Below are 25,932 nucleotides of genomic sequence, written 5' to 3'. Positions count from 1 at the left end.
GAAAATACTGCTACTTTATGTGTAAGGGGGATGCTGTGATTACTTCTCCAAATAAGGATTTCATAGCTGCAAATACATGGCTCAGCCCAGAAGGATGGCTGAATCCTGACAGTCAATACAAGCCTTCAAGTTCACCTTTAAATCTTAAATCTTACCAACTCTTCCAGATGAATGTGTCCACAGAACTGTTTAAGAGTCTTACTAGGTAAGAGTGGGAGATCTTGTCTTAGTTTATGCTTCCAACTTAAGGCTGTTAACTCTGTTCCCTTGTGTTAAAAATGGTATGTGCATTATATTTGCTTTTGTCTGTATTTTACAACTACTGCTGTGATAACTTCCATATTCTCCATTGGCTTCTATGTGTGTGACTTGGTGAGTACAGAACTTAAAATATTTTTCTTTTCTACTTATTTCCTCATTGCAGGGCAGAGTTTTGCATGTAGCAGACTCTCTAAACATGTGACATGTGCAGCAAGGAGCATAGTCTCATTGTGAAATATTTATAATTAGACTTTTAAACTCAGGTCCCTGTACTTAGAACGATTCTGGAGTGAGAGGATGCCTGGTAACTATTTCTGATAAGAGCTCTGCAGAATGGCTAGGCTGCTCTGTTCTTCCTCAGCGGGGAGGCATATTTGTAATGAGATTACATGTCATAGATAGAGAGTTCAGGTTTCTGGTTCAAACCACCTGCAGTGTCCTAAACTCCCTGATGCAGACAGTCCGTCTGGTTCCATGACTGCCAATAAATGTGCCATCTGATTTGCACCAGTGACCATTATGACCCCAAACTGCTGAACAGTGTAATCAATGCTCCTGCACAGCAGTCCAGAACAGTGCTAGCACTAAGGTGTTTCAGGATGCCAGTGTTGATATGTTTGATCCTATGTAAGAAACTTGTGCAGCTCCTGATTGTTGTTCTGTAATGTACAAATAGAAATGAAGTCTCTGGAGTTGGAAGATCTGGCCAAAATGCTCCATCTTTAATTTTGAGATGCTTAGACTGAAGCAGATCCTGTGGGTAATAAAAGTAGCTTTCTTCCAGCTGGCCAAATGGCATACTGCAGCTTGATGTCATTATCTTGATATATGTACAATGAAGAAACTAGCTTTAACTTACCAAAATGAGGAAGTCCAAAGTGTCTGTCTCCAGGTTATCTGTATGCTGCTGAGAGGTGCTTCAGGTATGATGGCAGTCCCCAAGCACTGTTTGGTACATGCTGTTTTCTGTTATGTTCAGAGGCTTAAGTATAGAAGTTAAGGAAGTAAGGTACTTCATTGTGTATATGGTCCTGTGTTAAAACAAATGTGCTTAAAATGAAGTGGGCTTTAGAATGAATGCATTCATTGTTTCTCATGCTAGGTTAACTGTTTTGTCCTTTTTCCCTATTTTTATTTGAAAGTCCTCCATTGCCAAGTGCCTAGTTTCAGGATCCTTGCTCCTCCTGGTTTTGCTTTTTGTTAAGCAGCAAATGCAGGATGTATTAATGCCTTTCCTAGCACAAGTATTTGTGCAGGTAAAGAGCTTGCTAATGTGTTCTGGATCAAATTATTTATTCAACAGCTACAGCATATTTAATTGCTGTGCAAACAAGTAGATATTGTCCCTTTGTCAGGAGTGTGTTGTCAAATACAATCTATGCAAACGCAGTGCTAGAATGTTTTTCAGTTTAGCATTAGCCTGATTTACCAAATCTTAAGGAGTTATTTCTTTTAGATTAGTCTTTTAAAATATGGTGTTAATTACAGTCTGTAGTTTAAAGTTAAACACAATGTAAATGTTCTATTATCAAATACCCATGCAGTGGAGGAAACACAGGTTTGCTTTACTTTTCTCCTATCCTAAACAGCTAGGTATTAAACATTACTGATGACTGATTTTTAAGTGCTGTCTTGTAAAGTCCAAAACTTGGAACAAGCTCCTGAGTTGCTCTTGCCAATGGAAGCAAGAGGGAGGGGAAAGAAAAAATAGACCAAGTCTTGTAAGTAATGCATCCTTTAAGTGGACAAACCAATTTGAATTCTGGTCCTTTTATTTGGCATCCCATCCATGTGAATGCCGAAGCACAACCCATGTCAATTATACATGCTCTGTTCTTTCAGTGAAAGAAACCTTCCAAGTATGTGGCTCTCCCTAAATATTCTTTCATCTGATTCTATGTTGGGGGGGAGAAGGTGAAAAACCAACAAAGTGTGTATCTGTTCTTAGGGTTGCTACTCTAACTGGTTGTAGTGATTGCAGGGGATGTTTTAAGCAGCAGGCTGTTTGCTATCATCATGATGGATCCTTCTTTGAACAGAAGATCTATCCTTCATTTATTGACTTTCTATTAGAGATTTCCTAGCTAAGAAATCCTATTTAATACAACTTGCTAATGCCAAACTATTTTTATATAGTATCATGAACAAACTACTCAGTTTTAATATCCTGTGTCTGTACTTGAAGGTAGCATTTGATATATAGCCTCACATTTTAATTGCAAAATTAATACAGTTAGGTCTGTAACTGTCACATGATGCTGAAAGACAGGAAGAACACCTAATGAAAAACAGGGAAATCATTGACGTTAGCAGGAAATCACCACATGAGTTGACACACAACCATTCATTAAGCCCAGTTTCATTCAAAGGTTCTGTGTATTAATGAAATGAGTCAGCCTGCTATGACTTTGGTCTTTGTCGGAATTGTTGCAAGCTTGTAGTCATTAATTCTGTAGATCTTCCCTGTTGCCCATCCCTAGTACTTCCTTGCCCACTGTAGTCACTCAACAGCTGGGGTAATTAATACAAGAATACTGTTTTCCAGGATATTATGGATTATATGCAAGTTGATTAAAATGGCTAATGGTAATCAGTCAGTGTTCCCAGTTTTAGGCAGCTGGGAGAGGATGAATGGTGCTTCCCTAATAGCAGCCTTTTCTAGAGAGGGAAAAGGTAAATATTCATCTCTTAGCAAAAACTGGCTGCTGTACAGAAGACCAAGCTATAGCACAGCAGTGCTTGACAGGGATTTATTACTCTAAGAAGTAAGGTGTATTAATCTGTACAGCATGCTACATTAGTACAGCTCTACTACTCTGCTACTCTGGAAGTAGTTCAAATGTCCTTGCAAAGCTCAGTGTTTTCCTGTGTATACAGAGTCGCTGTTTGGGCAGGTACCTTACCAGCTTTATCTTAAGACACCTAAACTTGGATACCTGTGTGTGTGCCTGCATGCTGAGTGTTGAAGTTCCTATTACAGGTGGTGGAGCTGTATTCAGTGCATGCTGTGGAGTCTCAATAGCTATTCAGCCTACTCCACTCCTACATTAAGCTCCACTGAGTATAATAGAAGCTTAGTCACCTTGTCCACATTCAGGCAGCTCCATATAGGTGTTCTCTGGAGGCAAATCTTAACCATATTTTTCAATGTCTTCAAGGATACAGTGATCCTGCAGTTGTTGCATCTGACATTTCAGTATAATGGCTATATCTAGGTTTTTTTAGTTGTACCTAATGTACTTGCAAATAGCCCTATTCTAAGGGCTGTTCTTTCCCTTTGGTCTTTTAGGTATATGGAAGTGCATCTCAAAGGCCAGTGTTGTCTTTTGTGTTGGCTTATGCAGGTAGTGTAGGATATGGCTGTCATGAGCTATGACATGTTGCTGTTACCCCAAGGACTCCCTTTATTTTGCCTGTTACAGAGCCCTGCCAATGTTTTAACAGTTATGTGGGCAACGTATGGTTTCCTTTGCATAACCTCTGAAGCCTGCACTTGCGACAGTGTTCAGCATTCCTTATAGCTTGAAGGAGTAGGAATCTATAAAGCCCACAACACAGCTGATCAGGATCTTTGTTCTTCTATTCATTCTACTACAAAGCTCAATTGTAAGCACAGCTCTATGGAAAATGATCCAGGCCTTTACATAATTGTCCTTTATCTGAAAAAGAAATAAAAATTCCTAACTGGGGAGAAAATGCCTTTTTATCACAGAATCATCTAGGTTGGAAAGGACCTTGAAGATCATCCGCTCCAACCATTAACCTAACATTCCACCACTTCCCTGGGCAGCCCATTCCAACGCCTAACAACCTGTTCTGTAAAGAAATACTTCCTAATATCCAGTCTAAACCTTCCCTGGCGCAACTTGAGGCCATTACCTCTTGTCCTATCGCTTGTTACTTGGTTAAAGAGACTCCTTTCAGGTAGTTGTAGAGGGCGATGAGGTCTCCCCTCAGCCTCTTCTCCAGACTAAACAACTCTATCTAAACAACCCAACTATTTACCAAAATAGTCCAGCTTGTAAAAGACTAAAATATTAATAATTAAGAAAAAAAACAACCCTAACTTGTAGTTGATAATACAGAAGGGAGAAGAGTCTTCTAGCAGGCGGCTTGGCAATGCTGTAATGTGGCAGTGGAAGGCAGACTTCTGCCAAACTGAGTCAGTGAATCTGATCTAGAAATGGACACTGAGGTGTCATTCACTGTTTAGCAAGCACCGACATGAGCTACACAGCTTCTCAGACTTTCAATGTCAGATAGATAAGCATAAAAAAATTGTGTTTTGACAGACACTTGACAGTCTTGGTTTGTTTTTTTTTTTTTACATTTGGGCCATGTTTATATAACTTAATGCCAAATAATCTTCAAGCAGGTGAAAAGAATCTATATTCTCTAGAACCAGTGTGCAAGATACCTCTTACAGCTGAGGCTACTGACTACTCCTGGTACTTTGTCAAGAGTATGTAAAGAACTGTTGTGAAAATCCAACAGACAGAATAGTACAAGGCAGAGCAAAAGTCATACAAGATTAGGCCCCAAAATAACAAAAACCCTCCAGGTTGGTAGCTGGCAAGCATTCAAGCTGATATGACTGCATTTTAAAGCAACTGTAGCAACAACATTTTATGAATTACAATTGACTGAGCTATGACAATGGTTCAAACAGTTGGAATATATTCTTGAATTTGGTAAAAGATAATTCAGACAATTTTGATGCCTGCTGTATTTGCTAGCCTGTATTAAAATAGAAGTATCAGAGTGCTGTGGGCCCTGTTTCCTGAGGCAGGAGCTCACAGGAGCCTTTGAAGCACGTCACAGCAGTGAGATTAAAAGCTTAGTTCTGAAGTGAGGGAATCATGAAAGTCCCTTTGATATGAGATCAAGTGATGGAGGAGATGGGTTCAGAAAAGCAACAGAATGTGCAGTTTTTCAATAACACACAAATACAGTGAATCAGGATAAATTAGGAAAATGTAAGGGGGAAAAAATAATCAAGATCTTAATGTGTCTTTAAAGTTGAAATTGTACACAAGAAAGAAAACTGATGTGTGTCATAAAACACATGCAGAAGGCAGCACAATAAACTATAATGATGTCAGAGATAGCTATAAAAAGAAAGATCTTGTATCAGTTATGGTTGGTGGCATGGTCCTGCTCCAAAAAAACCCTGGGCTGCATGTGAGATCTGAAATGGCTGAATGTCTAAACTGAAGATCAAAAGAGCTGCTGCTTAAAAAAAAAAAAAAGGCAAGCTGAATGAAGTACAGGTGCTACTGTTTTGATTTTTTTAAATGAGGTTTACCATTTTTGTGCAAACATGAAAACAGACGGAAGTCATTAAGACAAATGTATGGGTGCAGAGAATTTTGAAAACCAAGGACTGTGCATGTTACAAAACAGGACCTTTCTGATTTTTACATTGCCATGATACCTCAGTGCAGAAGAGAGAAAGGAAGCTGTGAGTAAGGAAGAAAAAAAGGATCGGAAAGACTTAAGAAGAGAAAATCAGAGCTGAAGAGCACCCAGTGGAAAGGAAGTGGCACGCAAGAATTCATTTAGTTGCTTTAATGCATTGTCAAAGATAACCCATAGTCAATCAAGTGTGCCCTTTTTTTTTTTTGTATCACAGCCTGGTGAGGGTTTTTTCTCTGTTCCCTTTTATCTTTTTGTCAATTTTTCTATCAAAGTCTTCTAATTTGAATGATGGCTGTATGTTTTTTCAGAGATTTTTGGGCCCTAAGGCAATGCTTGTAGACCATGAAAAGTTATGTTTGGTTTATGATGTAGTTAAAAGCAGCTATATGCTGACGCTTTCATGGTTGTTAAAATGCAAAACCAGAAGTTCTGCTCTCATGCATTCCACCAGTTGCTGCCCAAATGAGTACTAATCATTGTAGCATTCATTTGTTCAACAAGTTTTTCTAGTTCTCCATACCTCTGGTGAATGCAGCTATCCTGAAGACAACATTCATTTTGCTATCTTAACTTGACCTCACCCAAGAAAAGAGCATGCTACAAGCATGGTGTCCATGTGCATTCCTTAATGAAATGTGCTCAGGGCACTCAGAGATCCTGCCAGTCCATCAGACAACTGGGACAACTACTACCAAGAGGGGAGTAAATAATCAGATGATGGAGTTGTTTGCAAAACTGAGAGCATCCTGTGATGCCTGGCAGCTACAGCTTCACAGGCAACTAAAATTTTTGTCTTAAGATGGCTTTTGGGCATACTTGATTTTCACAAACTTCCTCTGAGATGTTTAGTTCCCAGAATATTCCGCTGGTTGGAATTTGGTAGAGCAGTGAATAAGCCTGTGTTGATGATGTGATTGTTTGGGCAGAACCTGCCAGGAACATAAGTCCAACATACATTTGGACTTTGCATTAGTGAATTGTTCAATTATTGACCGCGCTAAGGAAAAAATGACATTCTAGAATATTAGATTAGCAGGGACAATAACACATCCATACCTGATAACAAAGCAGGACAGGAATGCAAAATCCAAAGACAATAAAAAACTGGACTCAGATCTTAGGCATAACAATTTAATGGACAATCCTATATATACTATGACAATAAAAACATTATTGGTCTGGATGCAAGTTTGTAAAATGTGAAGTAAAATATCCCATTCCAGCTGAAAAAAACCCAACAAAATATCTTTTCCATTGTAAGTTCAAAGTTTTCTTCTAAGAGGTGTAAAACAAAAAAAATAATGGTTAATAATAAGGCAGAGAAAATGTTTGATCAAATTGATACTAGTTTTGATCTACTGATTTTAAAAACCAATAGACCTACCCAAGATACAGGTCTTTGCAGATGTATTTGTAGGAGAAAAAAAGAAGCAGTGTAAGTTACAATGGCTGCAAAAAGCATTCTGGATTCAAGATGTGTATTAATTTTCATATGCTTAATTCCATTTGCAAGCATTCACACAAATGAATTTTCTGAATTACTCCAGAGAAGCAGTGAAGAGCAATAGTACAAGTTCTTTAGTTGCTACATTTTTCCTTAAAATTTCAGTCAAACTAAACCAGTATTTTGTCACTTAAGAATTTGAATAAAACGTTCTATATCTGTAAACTCCTCCCAAACACTTTACATTAGCTGTTTACTATTTATTCCTTCATGATCTGTAATTAGTCGAGTAAAAAAAAAGAGACTTAGAATAAGGAGGAAATTGTGGTTTGAAATGTTCTTAAATGATTAAAAAAAGGGCTGTGCTGTTCTTAAATGCGAGGCAAATTCTGGGTGAATTTCATCAGACTTTATTTTCATAGAATTGCAGGATGGTTGAGGTTGGCAGGCACCTCTGGAGATCATCTAGTCCAACTCCTGCTCAACCCCCCCTGGTCAGTTAGAGAAATTGCTGTCACAGCTAAACCAAATGAAACAAAGCTTCAGGCTGGTCAAGAGAAGTTTGGACAGAACAAGCCTGACAAACCTCAGTCCTGAGGCCTTGCAAACTCACTACAAAGCTTACAGCCTGTTACTAGCAATGGGTATGCTGTATTACAGGGCTGCATGGTTACAAAGTCCATGCTGGCTCCTCCAAGTCACCTTGTTCTTCAGATGTTTGGAGGCGGTCTCCAGGAATACTTGCTCCATCACCCCCCAGGGGACAAGAAATGAGGCTGACCAGCCTGTAGTTCCCTGTGTCCTCCTGCTTGTCCTTCTTGAAGACAGGCATGACATTTGCTCTTTTCTACTATTCAGGAACCTCTCCTGGTCACCATAACCTTTCAAAGATAATTGATAGTGGCCTCACAGTGACATCAGCCAGCACTCTCAGGAGGCATGGATGTATCCTATGAAGCCCCATAGACTTTATGTCCCTTTTTTTTTTTTTTTTAACGTGCTCCTTAACTTGATCTTTCTCCACTTCTCTTGCTCCAGACTTTCTCACAGGTTTCAGGAGCGTGGGATTCCTGAAGGCTGGTATTGCCAGTAAAAAACAAAGCAAATAAGGCACTACCTCAGCTTTCTTCATATCCTTTGTTACCAGGTTTCCTACCACATTTAGCAGCAGACCCATATTTTCCCTGGTCTTTTTTTTGCAGCTGATATACTTGTAGAAGTCCTTCTTGCTGCCCTCCACATCCCTTGCCAGATTCAACTCCAGATGGGTTTTGGTTTTCCTAGCCCTGTCCCTACACGCTTAGATAGTCTCTCTATATTCCTCACAGGTCACCTGTCCTTGCTTCTACCTCTTGTATGTTTCCTTTTTTTATATTTGAGCTTTGTCAGGGTCTCATCGCTCATCCTTGCAGCCACCTCCTGCCTTTGCTTGATTTCCTGCACATTGAGATGGAATATTCTGGAGCTAGAGGAGGTGATATTGAAAACCAAATAGCTCTCCTGGTCCCCTCGTCTTTCTAGAGATGCATTCCACAGGATTTTTCCAAGTAGATACTTTAGGAGGCCACAATCTGCTCTGTGAAGTCCAGGGCTTGATCCTGCTATTTACCTTGTTCCCTCATTGCAGGATCCTCCACCATTTCATGGTCACTGCAGCCAAGGCTGCCCCTGACCTTCACGCTGATGAGTTCTTCCTTGGTTGTAAGTGTGGGGTCCGGCGGAGTGCTTGCCCTTGTTGGCTCTGGGATCACCTTTGTTAGGAAGTTCTCATCAATGCACTCCAGTAACCCCCAGATTGCTTGTGCCCTTCTGGGTTGACCTACCAGCCAATATTATGGTGAGGTAGAGATTTGTTAGAATGTAAAAATTCAGCATTTAATCAACTTTACTGAAACAGTCTTGGCTCTCGTGAATACTTGTTTCTGAATAATGCAAAGAGAGAAAAAAAAAGAAGTATAGCCATGAGATTTTTTTTTTCTGAAGTCTTAACCAACAGCTCAGGTAATTTTATTTTGCAGTGTGGGCAGCAAATTAAGAAAACAGAAGAGTAATCAGGATAGCAACAGACATAAAAAGAGAGAAACCACTTACCTTACTCCGAATTCTAGGTAAGTGAAATGTAAAATAAATGTTTAAACAAGAAGGAAAAGCCATGCTGCTTTTAGAGAAAGTGAGTCTGCTGAGAATTGAACTAACACCCATTTACATGAAAAATCTTGAATGAAATCCCAGCTCAAGTGAATCTGAGAGAAATCCTTGCCGGTTCTCATGAGACATCTGGCAGCATTTTACTCATCTTTGACAGATACAGATTTTGTTCCTTATTCTGCCAGGCGTGACTGCGTAATTGTAGGCAAGTTGCCCAAGATCAAGTTTAGAAACATGGCCACTTAATTTGTAAACCTCAGGGTTTGGATTACAGTTTCAAAGCCCATGCCCATACAGAGTCGGAGTTCACACCCACCCTTTTGACTTCAAATGGCTGTCTGAAGACTCAGCACATCTAAAAATCAAGCAAGAGGACTCACAACCAAACAAGCACTTTTGCTTGCCCTTCTTCCTCAATGTGCCAGTTCTACTCTTGACAGATCTTTATAGCCGTAAAATTCTGATGAGGCTATTTACAAAGTTAAATAAAGTTAAATTAAGCTTTGTAGGTTATACTGAAATTAGCACAGTAAATTCAAAATGTGAACTGCATTAATACAGTGCATGCATTCATACAGTAACTTCATTTTACTGTGCAAAACTTACTACTAACATTTGCTGTTTTCTTTCAGCATCATCCTGTAGTCCCCAGGGAACCTGTTTTGCTTAATCACACGCTCCTGTCTGGGCAACACGTGTTTGGTGTCATAACTAATTGCATTTAAGAAAAAGCCAAACCAGACTACAATAATACAGTGAGTGGCCTGTTTAATTAGTTAGGTGCTTTTATTTGATTTTATAGGCACTTGTTGTAGGCAGTTGGTCTTTGATGTTCCCTCTCTTTGGGTTCGTTTCCAGTCACAAAACATCTGTTCTCTATGTAAATTGGGAAAAGATGGGATATGTAATTAGGCAAACATCCCCTAGCTGGTGAATCTCTTTCCTGGTGGGAGTTTAGCTGAAAGAAACACTGTTTCTTTTATCAAGCAGTAATTATTCACTGATCTGTTTAGCCTGGGTAGGGGCTAGCCAGGAACGGCAGTCTTTTATCATAATGAATTACTTGTAAATTGGGCTCCTCCTTGTGGGTAATGTTTGTAGCACACCGCTGAGCAAACGCGGGCTGATCTGTGCAGGGTGCCTAGATTTAGAAACAGCAAATCATTAACGATTAATACACAAAAAGCATTTCAGTCACGTGTCAATACCCACTTCACACCTGAGGTTCATGTGCAAGCCCAAGAGGCAGGTTATGTGCTCCGCAGGTGTTTTTGTAAAGAGCCAGACCAAGGTACTGTGAAAGGAGATGCTCTCTTGAAGAAAGCAGGAAGACTTTTATTCATAGCTGTGGTGTTAGAAAATAAGCAGCAGCCAAAGCTTCAGTGGCTGTAAAACACAATGGCTGATATGAGCAAGTTTGCCCACCAACCTTCAATTTTGAATTAATTTTACATTAGCTGGAGATTCTCCTAACAGCAGCAGGCATGGCAGCAGCAAGAACCCTGAGAGTAAACACTTCTCTGCGTCCTGAATCAATGCGAAATGGCGGTGACCCAATCTTCCCACAGTTTTATTTCATGGTGATTTTTCAGTCAAAGATTTTCACTAAAGCTGAAATAATGTGCTGTGTTTTCAACCCTTAAAATATCATATCTGAATGTTATACTGAAATGAAAGATCCTGTTGAAGTGGAAACCCTGTCCATTCAAGTCTGAAAAATTCAATTTTTTACCTTAATAGAATATTATAGAACCTTCTTATATGCAGTTTATCTTTGAAGTTCTATCTCCTTATATTTATTTCCAGTCACAAAACATCTGTTCTCTACCTAAATGTGAAAGGTCAAAATAAAATTAGGTCCACCTGAAATAAAAACTGAGATTTTTCTCAATACAACCCTTTTGGAGGTGTGTTTTTTAAATTTAAAATTGAGTATTTGTGAAAGGCACACACTCTTGAAAAGGAAACTGACACATTCTTTGTAGAGATTATGAAAAAATCTCCCCCTCTTTCATATTAAATGGGGTTTTTTTACGACAATAATGGAGGTCATAAACAGCTGAAGTACTTGCAGGATTTTATAAATGCATTTGGAAATTAGAATGACTTCCATACCTTTAAGATAACAGCTATTTTGAGCACACTAGGGAGTAAGATGTTTGAAAAGAACTAACAAGATAAAGAATTGGAAAATATGTGAACTGACAGATCTGATTTAGGAGAGAAATACTGATATTTGAATGGATAAACATGAAATTATGACCAACTTGCCCATTTCTCCATGTAGACAATTAACAGGCACTTCATGGCAAGACATGCATGGATGTTCTCTTATAGTTTAAGTTTTGTCTCTGTGACTAGTCCTGTGTTTCATGAGAGCTTGATCCTGACATTTATGAAACACTAATTCCATCATTGTCCTGAAAAGAACAGAACTGCTGGTGCTAAATTCAGTCAGAGCTGCTCAAGTGAATGGCACAGTCTGTAACCCAGATCTCAGCCTAGAAAGAAATACTGCTCCTCTGTGATAGGGGCAGACTTTGGAAAGGGAATTTATTGCGATGGCTACAACTGGGCAGAGGCACTGTTAGTGCCTCTGGTAAATCAGATAGTGATGGTTATCCTAGTGTTCTGCACTAAGTGGACTTCTGACCCGAGCTATCTAAAAATTATGTTGCTAAATATGGTCAATAAAAGTCAGCCTTCCTCTGGGTGCCTTATGGGAATCAGGTTCACCTGTAAGAAAGCCAAATAATGTGTTTAATTTACTGATGGCGTGCTCTACTGCCTGCCAGGTACAGAATCGAGTTCCTGGGGGGGTGGGTGCTTTCCAGGTTTTGTGTGGAGAGTTTCACCTCAACAACAGAGTCTGGCTCTGAAAGGCAAGACTGCTGTAGCCTAGGAAATTAAATTATTTCAAGACTGAAAAAAATCTCAAATCTTTGAAACTGTATGTGAGTTCACAAATTTGGAAATAAGCCAGCACATCCTGAATTTTTCGAAACCTTAATTTTGCAGTGTTTATGTTCCTGAAAAACCCAGCTGCCTATCAGCAATAACTGCAGTTTTAGCAGAGGTGCCACAGCTTTTCCTTATACATATGCTAGGTGCTAAATGTAGGGCCAGAGAGATACCACCACGTAGGAAGCACTTTGTTTTGCTGCTGTACCTTCTGAACAGACCTAAACTCAGCCTCTTGCTGGCAACAAAATGCACATCATCATTCTCTGGAACAAAAAATACATTGGTTTCTGTGATGCCTGGTGTGCTGCCCTTCAGGTCCTTGGCTCCTGGAAGGAAGGGGTAGGGGCTGAGCTACTGAAGTCACGGGGGAGCCATGTTGCAGCATTTGAATTCTGCTTTGAATTTTTAAAAAGCGTCCGCGATATTTGAATTTACTTCATGTGACTGCTTGAAGCATTTCTGCTTGTTATTTCTTACATCTGTCATAATGTTTGGCCCAGTTACTAGCAGGGACTATCTGGAAAAGCTTACCCAGCTTGCAAGCCTGAGTGTGGATGTGCTCTGGCTGGCACAAGCCAAATGACTCATGTGTCAAGAACGCCTCTCTCCAGATTCAGTTTAGCTTTATAGCTTGAGATTACTCGGCCTTTGCTTTTCAGCTGACATCAAAGAGTGTTAAAATAGATGGGGTTTTGTCTCCAGGCATTTTCCTCTGTTTAAACTGGAATTCTCACATGTTTCCATTTCACAGAGCAGCAAATACAGTATTTTGTGTCCAGAAAAGTTTTTCCTTACATGGCGCACATTGAACAGCCATGTCCTTCTCAAGTCCCTCCTTCCATTAATTGGCCTTTGCTCTCTTTACTTAAGCAGACAAATGCTCTTAAAAAGATGGATTCTTTGTTATGTTTTAAAACATCTTTCTGGAGGGAATTATTGGAAACCTTGTTACTCAGTATTGAATGTAAATATTGCCGTTTTGCTAGGACCAAGGCTTGTGCCTTTACAAGTGAGACCTTAATTTTGTTCTCATTTTCTACCTCCCAGCAGCTTAGGTGGGCAGCAGATCTCATAGGGGCTGGCAGCTCTGATAACTTTTGTTAGTTCTTCCATCCCTCTCAGCACATGAAAAGTTCAAAACAAATTCTAAATTACTTTTTCAATTATAGTAGGGAAATCCCAATAAGTGTACCAGCTAGCAGCTAGGATGTACGGGCCTCAATCTCCAAAAGTGTCTTCTTTCTCTATAGTGAAAGCAGTTCCAAAGGACAAAAAAATGTAGTGAAGCAAAATAAAATAAAGAACAAAAGAATAACATAAGCTATGACAAAAAGTAAAGGGTGGGAGAAGGATGAAAGGTATGCCACAATGAAAACTGCAAGCTTTGGGTAAGGAAATTTGTTTCAAACAGGCAATTTTTATATCAAAAACAAAGCACTTGCTTGGTACGCTAATATGCTCGAGCATCCTTCGGTGTGGCATCAATATAGCCTTAATAATTTTAAATTAGCACTTGTAAAGGGAAGAGTCCTCTCAAGATTTTTTTTCTTCTGTTTTTAATTATACATTTAAAGTGGATGTTATATTGCAGTACACATCTGTCCCCTAATCTGCTGTCAGCCTTCCTTAGTGTGCCACAGCTTGGCTCAAGCCCTGAGTAAGAGAAGTCACTTCACCAGTGTAGCCTTGGATGTTGTTAATTGTGACTGAAGAGGATGTTCTGCAGATGCTGTTAGCGATACCTTCATTATTTAATAAGCAGGAATATTTTTTTATGATTTATTTGAAGAGCCATTTGTTTGCAGCAGTTTTAAGGTAATACTATTAAAATGTTAAAAGGCTAATATTAGGATTGGCCTATCCCAGTATATTGACCTGGTTTTGTGAGTATTTGGCACTTTCTGAAACCTTATATTGTATCGAATTTCATTAATTTACATTAATTCATGTTTTAGTGATTGGGTCCATCCTTCCTGCAAAATCTGTCACCACTTGTTGTAAACAGTCAGACCTAATCCTCTCCTGCATGTCCCCATCAATTCAGAGCTACTGCCCTGCACAGTCCCAGCACGGTGCAGGAGTACTGAGCAGACTCTCCACGACCCTGGGGTTGTCTGAGGTTTAGATATTTTTCCCAGTGGTCTCCTCACATCCCTGGTCAGCCCCTGAAAGCTGTGCTGGGGAGGGCAAAGGGACAGCCCTCGTCTGCCACATGCAGTAAAACCCTCACCACTGACTTCAGCAGATTTCTCCTGGGACTTACCTGATCTCCTGAAGTCCTGAAGAACAATGTTCTTTGTTCCTGTGTGAAGAGCTATTTCATAGCAAGGTGCTAAGAAAATAGGGTACCTAACATTTTCTGGGATGTGTTGGACTTGTTATCCATATCCCAGTGGGGCACATGGGCGTATAAATCATGGAATCATAGAACAGCCCAGGTTGGAAGGGACTACAGATGCTACAGACTTTGGAAAGGTTGTCATTCAAAACAACACATGCAAAAAATGAGAAAAGTATTGTAAAGTCACTGTAGTGCAGCCCCAAAAGATCTGGGATAATCTGAAGTTACCACTGTCTTGTGACAGGGACTTAGGTCCTTCCTCTCCTTTTGTAAATGATGCTGAGCAATTTGGACAACTGTTCACTTAAAGTGGCTATCTGGTGCCTGTGAAAATTATTTTCCCAGAGAAATAACTTTTTTTTTTTCCCCCCTGTCCTTCACCACTAGCTTATTGTTGGAGGTCCTCCTGTGGCATACCTGCCAGCTTGGGAGTTGTGATCCTGCAAGGAGAGGCAAAAACTGTGTGCGATTTCGCTTGCCTTGACTAGAGCTCGGCTGGGGCCAGGAAAGGAGAAGCCAGACAGAGGGCAGCATCTGCTCAGCCAGCGGCGAGCGGCCGCCCTCCGGCTGGGGTGGGGGAGCCTGCAGAGTAAGAACATCAGCTGTGTTTTCCTGGGCAGTTTTGCAAGCAAAGGAAAGAAAGTTTGATTCTTTTTGGTAAACTGCAGTAGCTTCGGTGATGGCGGCAGTTCAAAGTAACGGCAGCCCCACTGGTGAAGATATTTATGTAGACATCAAAGTGTTCTGTGGAATGAAACCTACCTCTGCATAATTGGTGTAGCGTTCATGGCTAGAAAACGAGTTGTTAAAAAAAGAAGTGGGGACAATAAATGGAACATCTGACTGTGGGCTTTGTAAGTACCACGTATTATCTAGAGCGCTGATTTCAGTTGAAGCAGATCAAAGAGTAACAGCTAGTCCAGTTTACTGCTAATCCAACAGTTACCTCTTCCTATATATATAGGCCTTTTTTTCCTGGTTATAGACAGAGTTGTTTATGTAAGGACACAAAAAGTTGCAGATTGCTGTGACAATCTGAGTAACTGAATGCCCATATAGTTATTTTCTTCCGCTGCTGACACTGGAAGCCATAGATTAAGGTTTGAATTGCAAAAAGAATTGAGTCAATTCTTAAGCCTCCTATAATAAGTACTATACAAAAGGAAACAGCGACAGCTCCTTTTTAGACCGTGAGCACCATCAGTTCTAAGGCCCCAGCTTTCTTTACGGGTGAGTTAGAGGTGCAGGGTATGTCTACTGTGGCCTTTTTACTGGGGTGAAGTTAGGTACTAGCTCTGAACTACCTGCATCTTCCTGGAAGAGGGACTGTGGCAGAGATGAGCACTGGCTAGAGACCCGGAGCCTTGAACCTAGGTGAGCTCTCTACCCTCCCTCGCCAGCCCCTGGGCCTTTGGGCACACCTTCATCCATCTGGCTGCCAGGTGTCGAGAAACCTGGCAAGTTGCTGCCTGCAGCGTTAAAGCAATTGCCTGCTGCAGGATGGTCTGCACTGTGCCAGAATGAAGAGAGGTGTCAGCTGCTGTCTCTGTCTTTGTGTGGTGTGTTGTGGTCCTGGTCTATGCCATGGACACCTTCAGAAGGAGGGACAGGGGATTCCCGGGAAGCCAGGGCAGGCTGCTAGGCTGGCGTTGATGGAGTTGCAGCAGGGACAGTGCGGTGCTCTCCGGCAATTTTTTAAGATGATGGCCTTGTGCCCACTAGTGCCTCTTCCCCTGTGTTAGCACACTGGGATTTGTAATGTAATACACCATTACAGCCCAGCTGTTTCCTCAGCCAGGGTTGGACAACTGATATTGTCCCTTCCATAGCCCACTGGAGGAGCAGGGGAGGTTTGTCATTCCTTGAAATTAGAATGAGATTTGTCCTTGAGGGCTATATTCAGAAATGAATTTAGACAGACTGAAGGTATCTAGTCCAGAAGTAATTTACTACTTACTCTTTCTAGACACTTCCCTTGAGCTCTTATGCTGCCTGCTGAGATATTCTCAGTCCAGGACAGCAGGTACAGGGCTTCCATCACAGCCAGGTGAGATTAGGGGAATTAGCTGAAGTGGTGCCGAGTTCACTGAGGCACCCAGCCCAGACGACACAGAATATACATGTTTGTGGCAAAGGACACGACAGCACAAAGTGCTGTCAGGGCTGCTGCTGCCTTCTTGCTGCTGCAGGACTGTTTCTGCCTCTTATCTGTGACTGCTTAATATAAACAACAGCCATAGTCTCACAAGAGGGAGCTACAGTGTTCTCTCATCCTTGTCAAATGTCCTTACCAAAACCATTTGTTTTCTCTGAGTCTTCTCAGTCCCTTTCTCTCTGTCCCATATCTCTCCCATCTAACTCTGAGATAGCATCCTATCTCAGAGTTTTGACGGGAGGAGGCCTTTGTCCCTGTGTCTCCTCTCCTCTCCTCCCCTCCCACACTTCAGCAGTTATTGCAGCTTCCTGGAAGTTGACAGGTATTTTGAGCTCTGGCTTTTTGCTTCCCAAAGGAGTACTCATCACAAGTCAAACAGGTAAAAAGTGGGTGCCACTTGGAAAGAAATCTGTGAATCTTGTTCCATTCTTTGAAAGAAGTGATGTAGGTACCTTTTCTCTGAAGGATTCCTGGATTTGCGTCCCCCAGGGTTGCAAGCACCTACCTGCAGTCCTGAATTGATCTCGTCAGATCCTCAGAATTGTAGCCTCCTTCCTCCACCTTGGTTTTTATTAATAAAAGTTAGATGTCCATACACTTTGTGGGATAGGGTCAGACATCTCCAAAGAAATATCCAGAAACCCCCACTCAGAACTGCCTGGGCCCATCCCATGTGGTGTATGGACATCCAATTTGTAACAGGGAATCCTGTGTTCTACTCAACAAGTTCAGTATTGCCTAAATTCCTCACTGGTTTCCTAGGGATTTGGATGTTTGTGTTAGTATTTGTATGTATTTTATTTTTTTCATAGGTTATCTGTTTTAAACTGTTAGTTGGTTGTAGACCCAGTCTGCAGCTTTTCTAAACATCTTACGGGGTTAAGCCAAGTGAAGCCAATGGTTTTGTAACAGAGATACAATGTCTCAGTTTCTCCAGCCATCCTCATGGCCCATCACCTATCTCTAGCTTTTCGGTGGCCTCCAGTTAGTTCATGCTCATGTTCAAATAGAAAGAAAATGTATTACATTAAAAAGAAATATCTCTTTCCTGTTATTTTCCTTGCATACATTTGAAAGTGTTCGTAGTAGCACTGAGAGCAGGCAGAGTGGAACCCAAAGCAGCATTATGAGTTACTCAGGGCTGAAGTTTACGTGCATTAGATGCTTATCTATTCCAGTAATGGGGGCACAGTGAAATTCTCAAATAGATTTTTTTCCAGTGAGTTAACAAGCTACTGTAAGTAAGGATTTGTACAATCAAATGCTTATATCATTCTCTACAAAGTTAATTCAATTCAAGTGGCTTACACTGCATGATTAGGATCTTAAACTTCAACTACATGTGCTTCATTTTTCACATACAGGCCAGGTTGACAAAATTCATAAATACCCAATATGATGTTAGCAAATTGCAGGCATGTTTGTTTTCACATTCAATTTTAATTAAGACAAGACCACTGTGAATCATTTGAAAGGTTCTTGGGACCCATTTTAATGACATCCTTTTGTCTGTTTTTCCATGCAAATTTTAACTGGTGTACTCATGGAAAAGATAATTAGTAATATACAAATATACTCCTCAGAAAACAAAGTTGTCTTTGTTACTTAGTAAAACAAACAAACAAACAAACACACACATGGGTCTCATTCAGGCATGGCAATTTTCTAGCTAGTAGGTATGTAAGTGAACAACTGAAGTGAAATATTTGGTATCTCTCTGATTTCTTACCCAGGTGCAACATGGGGATTTAGACAAAAAAAGACAGGGAGGACTCTTTCCCTGCCATGAAAGTGCATACTAGAAGAAGACTGCCGCTTCCCACCCACAATTGCTAAAAGGGAATTAATGACCCTAAATTAGCTCTGGGGGTGTCTCCATTGCACAGTTGGGTACATGCTATCCTGTGCCCGTCTGCCCAGAAGAATGTCATCAGCCGTTGCCCAACATGGGTTCTTAAATCAGAATTTCTTCTATCCACATTCCTAAAGTGGTCACACGCATGATATACAATGATGCTTTGCATTAATAAAAAAAAGTGTGCATGTCAGTGTAAGTGAGTTGAAACTGTTCAGAAAGGACAGACTGCCTTCACCATGGTCTCTGGTACGGTCATTGCCTCGTGCAGTGGAGTGAGCTGCAGGATTATCTTTTGCTCCAATATTTATGGGAGTGTTTTGTTGGCAACCTAAGACAGTAATGTACGGTTTTTCTTGATCTTTAAGAGAATTTACAGAATTTATTCATTTTTCTAAGCATGTACCAGAAGAAGATGTTGCAATTCCAGAGAACAGAACACAGTCCTGTGTCCTTCTACTTCGAGCTCTTCCTGATCAGTGCAAGAGTCCTCTGCTCTAGAATAATTCCTTGCTACCATGATTGTTGTATCTTTTCCCAGTTCATTTACAAATTGGACTATTACCATGGTAAAAGTTAAACACTTCACTGTAAACTGCTTCACCAGAAGATCAGTTTTATTTTTCTCAATTAATCTTGTGTGCAGGGCTATCTGGATGGCTCTTCTTCCTTGGTTGATGCTGATATGCTGTGCTGTTTTGCAAGCTAACTCCTCTCATTAATTCTGCCTGGTTGGTTTTGCCAGCATGACTTGCTAGAGTGCAGACAGCACCAAAGTCTGCAAGAACTTCCGTGTGGCTGAGGGGCATTCTGCAGGGAGGAGGAGGAGACGTGAGAGAAGTCACCTTTTATTAGTGCAAGTGTCTCGAATACAACATACAGAAATAAGTTCAGTAAGTGGCAGCTTCTTAAGTTTCTGATTTTTCTGCAAGGGTGACCCCTTTGTCAAGGTGTCAAAGTGAGTTTCATGCAAATTTATAGGAACTCTTTAACTCTTGGAGTGCTAGAAATATCCTGTGAGATGCATAAAAAACTTTCTCTTCTGAGATTTTATATTTAAGTAGGTGGCCTCCTGTGTTTACATATGCCACACATCTAATACATCAGCCCTTTTCTCCAGGCCTTTCTTTGAAGGGAGTTTCTGATGGAACCTCCTCTGTGGTGCAAGTTGACCATCTGTGCAGGGTGGAATTTTTAAACTTGTTGTCAGTTATATAGGAGCCTTGGTGGGATGGGTGGGAGGCCTCCTCCTAATCCCACTGAAGTCAGAGGAAGGGCTCCCATTAACTTCAACAGGCCTTGGATCAGTGCCTGTGGGAAGCTATTTTATAAATCCCAGCTTGCCTTGAGCAGCCTAATAATGCCTACAGTTCTTATAACTTACTAGGACATGTTTTGATATAATGCTATTTTTTATTTCAGTTTTTCTAGGATTAGCTGGAGGAATAAGGTCACCCTGTTGAGCTAAAATCTGGGGTCTTGGAGGTTAGGAGAAGAAACCGGTGGTAGGTCCAGTATCTTCTTTGATGCAGCCGTGTTTATTTGTGAAGAATGTAAATAGCTCTTTTTTCCCCAGAGCACAGCTGGGATCAAGAAGGTTACAATGCTCTTGCTTCTAGCACCAGAATCTTCTTTCAAAATAATCTGTGTCGACAAATGCACTCTTATGCCTGTCCACAATGCTGCTGTTGTTTGACCATGTAGTTGTGTAGTTTTCTTGCCTTCTCTTCAAGTATAAATTAGATCCTCACTCACAGCATCTCCCATGAGTGACTGTTTCCCTACTTATTGTCTCCTGCTCAGACTCCATCTATGCTGAATATTTATATTTACATTGCAAACTTCTGGGGGAATTGACCATTTTGTGTTCTGTGTTTACACATCAGTGGTCTCTTGGTCCACGGTAATGACAATAGCAACAACAGCAACAGTAAAAACAATTTTTTAAAAAGCCACAATGCTCCCAGTTTCCTACTACTCTGCCCACCACCCCCTCCACCCAGTAGTGCTCTGGTAACCCTGTCTCAGGTGGTTTTCCAGCTGCAAAACAGCTAACAGGGTGGCTGTTCCCAGCACTGTATGTCCCAAAGGAGTTAAATGGAAGGTGTCAAAAGGGTAAGGAAAGTTGACAGCAGGAGGGGAGGCACCCAAAATGGTGTATCTGGCCATTTCTTTCCCAACTGAAGTCCACAAAAGGCTGAGCCACCTGATTTAGGTCTGGGGGTAGGAATTCAGGATTCCTGAGAGGAAGAAGGGAAAGGTCCCTCCAGCATCTGCAGAGCTGTCCCTGTGCTTGTGGGCAGCATGTTTTGAACAGCCAAGTAGTTTCTGAGAAGGATAAAGTTATTAATGTGAGTATATAAAAAAGAAACGCTTGTCAAGTCCACCACTCATTGGATTTCCTGTCTTAAAGCTTTGTAAGTAAGGGGGGAGAAGACTTTCTGGAAACAATTCTTTTCCTTGAAGAGCAACTTCACACCAAGGAAAAAATTCACTGTGTTTGCACTGACGTGTCAGAAGGTAAATTTGAACTCATTGCTGTTGCTTATCCTGCTGGAGCATGGGGCTGATTTGTGAATGTGCAGTGTTTACAGGGGGAACATGAGCTGGGCACGTCCAAAGAGGAGAGTTACAGTTTGTCAGTATAGTTTCTCTAAAAGGAAGATTATATGCAAGCATTTGTAATGTAGCATAGGTGCCAGCCTAATTCTGAGGGCCTGTGGTGTTCATTATAATGGCACATTGCATTCCTTAGTGCTGGGAGATCATCTGAAGTATAAACTGAAGCCAAAGTAGAAACATGTTTTTTTATTGCTAATGGGGAGATCATAATGTACCCTGCCGAACGAGAGTTCAGGGCACAGCTGAGGGCATCATTAAACAGAGGTACAGATCCAGCCCTCTGACATGGCTGTGCAGGCAGCAAAACTTAGCTTCAGCTGGGCAATTGCACTGATGCTTTCCATACAATCGCTGTGCTGCTCAGGGCTCTCTCCCTCAGCTCTTCTCACAGTGGGATTATGTGACATGGGGCAGTGTCATGCCGACACATCAGTTCTGAACAAGCTGCCTTGGCTACTAGGAGCAGTTATAATCGTGTTGATGCAACGCTTGACCTGCATCAATTGACCTTTCTGAGAACTACGTGCAGTTGTCCAACAGGCTCTGTGCTGACATGCCTATTTTGTTTGTACCCCTCACACTACCTTGAGTATCTTCTGCTGAGCCATAGAACCATATTCCTGTACCAGCTGTACCCAACCCATCTTCTATGGCCCTGGGCACTGTGAGAGATGGTCAGTGTCACCATCTTGCAGATATGAATTTAAATCATTCACCTCCTCTGTTCATTTCAGACCACTTTTGGCCTGCTGATGTTTTGGCCCATATTCTTCTAGCATGTTTGAAACTCTGAACAGTGCGTGTAGGAAAGAATAAGGTTATACTGAAAATACAGGCCACTGGAGAACAGCTGTGTTGTGCCTATCTATCATTAAATAAAGAATAGAGCTCTAAAAGTGTTTACAGATTGTAAAACAAAAGCAGATTGAATATGTTTTAAATCCTAGGAACTAACCTAAAATTTGCTATAAAACAAATATATGGCTTACAGCTGGAAACCTGTCAAAACACCCAAATGATTGCTCTGCACTGTCTGGAAAGGGTTTCTGAGCCCAAAGACTTCAGAACAGCAGCAGATGTACTGTTGCATAAGAGAGACATCCCTGTTTTGAATTTCAGTTTATAGTACAGAAAGGTATACAATAGAATTAAAGTTCTTTCCATCTTACCTAGGTCCCTCTGCTTCCTCCTTAACATGTTGCTCCATGTACTTCTTCTGTGTTAAAGTGATTAGCAAAGATATAGAAAGATGAGAACATACATCATTGTAAGAAGAGAAAAAGCCATCTGGCTCAGTGTTTGTGGCTGGCTCTTAATTCAACCATGTTGGAGTTTTTTTTTTTTTTTCCATGCCCCTCAAGCCCCTCCTTTTCCAGAAACAGTCTATGTGATCCCACATCTTTTCTTCAGTAACATGTTCCAGATGGTCAGCTTTGTGCAGAACGGATTTGCCTTAGCTTCTCCATTTTTTCCTAGTTTCTTTGTTTTCAAACTGCTTCCCCTTTCTTTGAAAAACCCCTTACCCAATCATCTAGCTCTCTCTGGATCTTTTTCCTAGTTTTTATAGTGTAATCAAAAGATATTTGTGTCACACACACATTTTTATCTAACACCCAGTCCCTGCCACACAAGGATAATGAGGCTTTTCTTTAAATGAAGATGTGGAAGAGAGGTTGTGGGAGGCTGTGTAAGTAGGCAGTTTTATAGAGAGCATTCAATTAATCAGTATGAATTCAGCATTTTTATTGAATATTCAAGGGATTAAATAATATTACTAATATCAGTCAGCAGTATCACCTCTTGCACTTTAGGATGGCATCTACACTTCAAAAAGCTTAGCTCTGCAGTTCACATCTATCTCCTTGTTTCCTGCCTGTTCACGTGACACCAGTTTGAACTCACCCCTTACACCTGTTTTGAGGGAACTGGTTCCCTCTGAAACACAGTGTGCATGTGGTTCCGGAGGTCTCTCCTCCCTCTTGAGACCCTTCCCAGTAGCCAGGAAGGATGCTGCTCATGCAGTTTGGCTGCCCCACCTGGCATAGCCCTCTGGCAGTAGCCTGTCAGCCTTTGCACCCTCAAGCAGCCTCACTTGCTCTCCTGTGCAGCCCAGGACATGCAAAATCTATCCTTCATTACATGCTGTAAAAACACTCAACATATTGCTGGACCGCAGCACAGCCATCTTAAACTGAAATAACAAAGCCCAAATTCAGTCATTGGGAACTACAGTGGCTCAATGGTCTGTGTCTGGGCTGGTAAGTGAAATCCCCAGGCATTGCCCTTCCAGCCCGAGGGCAGTCTGCGCAGCACGGCAGGCACAGCCAAAGCCCTCGCAGCTCAACTGTCCCCCTCAAGCGGAGCGGTGTTATCCACGCATGTTATCCCGGGTATAGTCCCCCAAAGGTACCCAGGCATTGCCCATGAGGGGACCTCATGGCTGGGCCCAAAATCGAACCAGGCAGATGAGCTGGTCAGGGAAACAGATGTGTGCCAGTTGTGTGTCAGTGTTCAAGTCCTGTTTAGTCTATTCATATCAGTGGGGCTGAGGAGTCTGTATTTACAAGAAGTTTTAGAAACTGGAAATAATTATGAAAACATCCCAAGGCCTCATGGGAGTTCAATCATTCTGAAGATGGAAAAAGATGGTCTTTTATAGCTGGAGTGTTATATCCTCAGTCCTCTCTGCGAGGAAATAGCCAGCTTTCCTGGACAAGAAGTAAGAAGGGGCTCATTAGGTTGGGAAGATTTCCCACATTTTCCATCTATTGGTGCAAATTTTTGAGGCAATGAATGTGTGACATTTCACAAAGTCAAGAGACTCTCTCAATCTATAGCTGGGGGCTATTCCTGCTCAATGAAAGTTCAGGCTTTAATGTACAGATTTCCAGAGAGAAGCAGTCTGCAATTCCAGGACAGAGCAACTGGAGACACCCATGCACAGCCAGTCTCCAGCTCTGCCATGCCTCAGATGTCTATATAAGAAATGGGCTGGTCACCTACCCAACACCCTTCAGCACAAACCCTCCTCTGAATTGCTGCTTCTCCCTGCCTATAGCCACAGGAGTGCATCAATTAAAATTAGAGGCATAGTAAAATGCAAAGGAAGAGAATGCCTTCTATAAATACACCTTAAAATAAATAGGCTTTTTTAACATGGAAAAAATATTAACCAAAACAGTGGATATCTCACAGCTCTTATTGTTTAGAAACAGGGATTTTATTTTTCCAGTCTGCTCTTAATTTTTCCATTCTCTCTCAATTTGGAGTGCAGTGCAAATACAGTACAGCTACATTTCTGCTTTCCATCCTACACCTTGCAGATCACGTTGACAACAATTTAAGCAAAAGGATTGCTCCGAGTTACAAGGATCATTTGATTTACAGAAACTCCTAGGCTGGAGACACACCATGCTCTCCTGCAGGAGATTAGGAAAGAAAAAATCTTGTGTGGATTATGTTGCATATTCTTATTAATATCTTTGTTGTCTCTTTGATTTCATACCAGTTATGAAGGAAAAAACTTTCAGTGTGAAATCTTGCTTATCAAAGTTGTTAAGCAAACTCAGTTCTACATCTTTAAGCACAATGACCAGAGCAATCAATCAAACCAACTTACCTTTTTTTCATATTCTCTGGTGGGAAAGTCTTCTGAAATCTAGTTGTGTTCAATGCAGACATTAATAAGACAAAGAGAGCTGCAAACATGAAGATTATTCATAATAATTTCATACTGCAGAATATTCCATGGGCAACTATATCAAGATAAATTCATGGTATGCACATGTACTTTTTGAAGGATTATCTCTGTTTTTTTCTAGATTAGTAATTGGGCAACAAAACACTGCAAACATGTTCATCTGATTTGAAATAGGACGTTGACTGAACCACATTTGCAATTGTTTCATTTCATTTACAATAGCTTTTGAGCACCTGAGTTTACTTAGGTCGAATACCCAGGAAGAGTTAATGTTAACTTCACCTGTTAAAACAAAAATCCAACTTCAAGATATACTTTCTATTATGATAATTATCTTTTTCACCATAATGTTGCTGATGAAGATGTCTCCAATCTCTTATAGAGACCTTTGCCCTCTGCTTCTCTCTCTCAACTTACCTCTGAGAGTGCAACTGAATTGTGGAAATCCACAATTTGGGGACACTCAGATTACACTTAATGCACTGCAGGATCGGGGCTGCAGTTTTGTATGCTGTGGTGTCTAAGCACCACTGTCATGGAGTGGTTTCTTTCCACAACCTAAGCCATAGCTGTGTTCTTCTTGTGGTTAAACACCCTGATCCACTATATGATCACCTCCAGATTCAAACTGTCCCAGATTATGCCTCTTGCAAAATTTTTCTGCCTACACAATGGAGCACGATGGACTCTGCAGCCTGTAAGGTACCCAGAATTAAGCTGTGGTCTGTTTAGTTTTTGCTCTGCAATCAGGATCATGCCTCTGCTCTGAGTTGTTTGTCTTGTGACATATACAAGCAATTTTACAATGTAAATACTGTGGTTTTAAAGGTTACTTTCTCTATGTTTTCTTACCAAACCCCAGATTTGTTCTTTAATCCGGCGGTTACACCAAAGCCATAGGGATAACTCTTCTCTGTTAGGAACATGCCCTCTCCATTCAGGAGGACATGGCAATTGTGGCAGGTAGATGGGGCATCTGCTGTGTTCCAGGGAGCAGAGAATGGCATGTAGGCAGTTCCTCTTT

The 25,932-nt window shown here is 41.1% G+C and overlaps 1 protein-coding gene across 4 annotated transcripts in view; it reads left to right on the top strand.

Moving 5' to 3' along the window:
- Nucleotides 1–25,932, top strand: part of PDP1 (pyruvate dehydrogenase phosphatase catalytic subunit 1) — a 47,498-nt gene that overhangs the window by 8,408 nt on the left and 13,158 nt on the right. For 2 of the 4 annotated variants that reach the window (XR_012622098.1, XR_012622097.1), the window contains exon 2: nt 9,142–9,231. The exons of the other annotated variants lie outside the window; for them this stretch is intronic. The gene's annotated coding sequence lies outside the window, so the exon portion shown is untranslated. The remainder of the gene's footprint in view (nt 1–9,141; nt 9,232–25,932) is intronic. 4 annotated transcript variants of the gene reach the window in all.

Source organism: Strix aluco, chromosome 1, assembly GCF_031877795.1.
Source record: "Strix aluco isolate bStrAlu1 chromosome 1, bStrAlu1.hap1, whole genome shotgun sequence".
Classification (NCBI taxonomy): Eukaryota; Metazoa; Chordata; class Aves; order Strigiformes; family Strigidae; genus Strix; species Strix aluco.
Note: the sequence above shows the minus strand (reverse complement) of the source record. Positions and strands in the feature narration are given on the sequence as shown.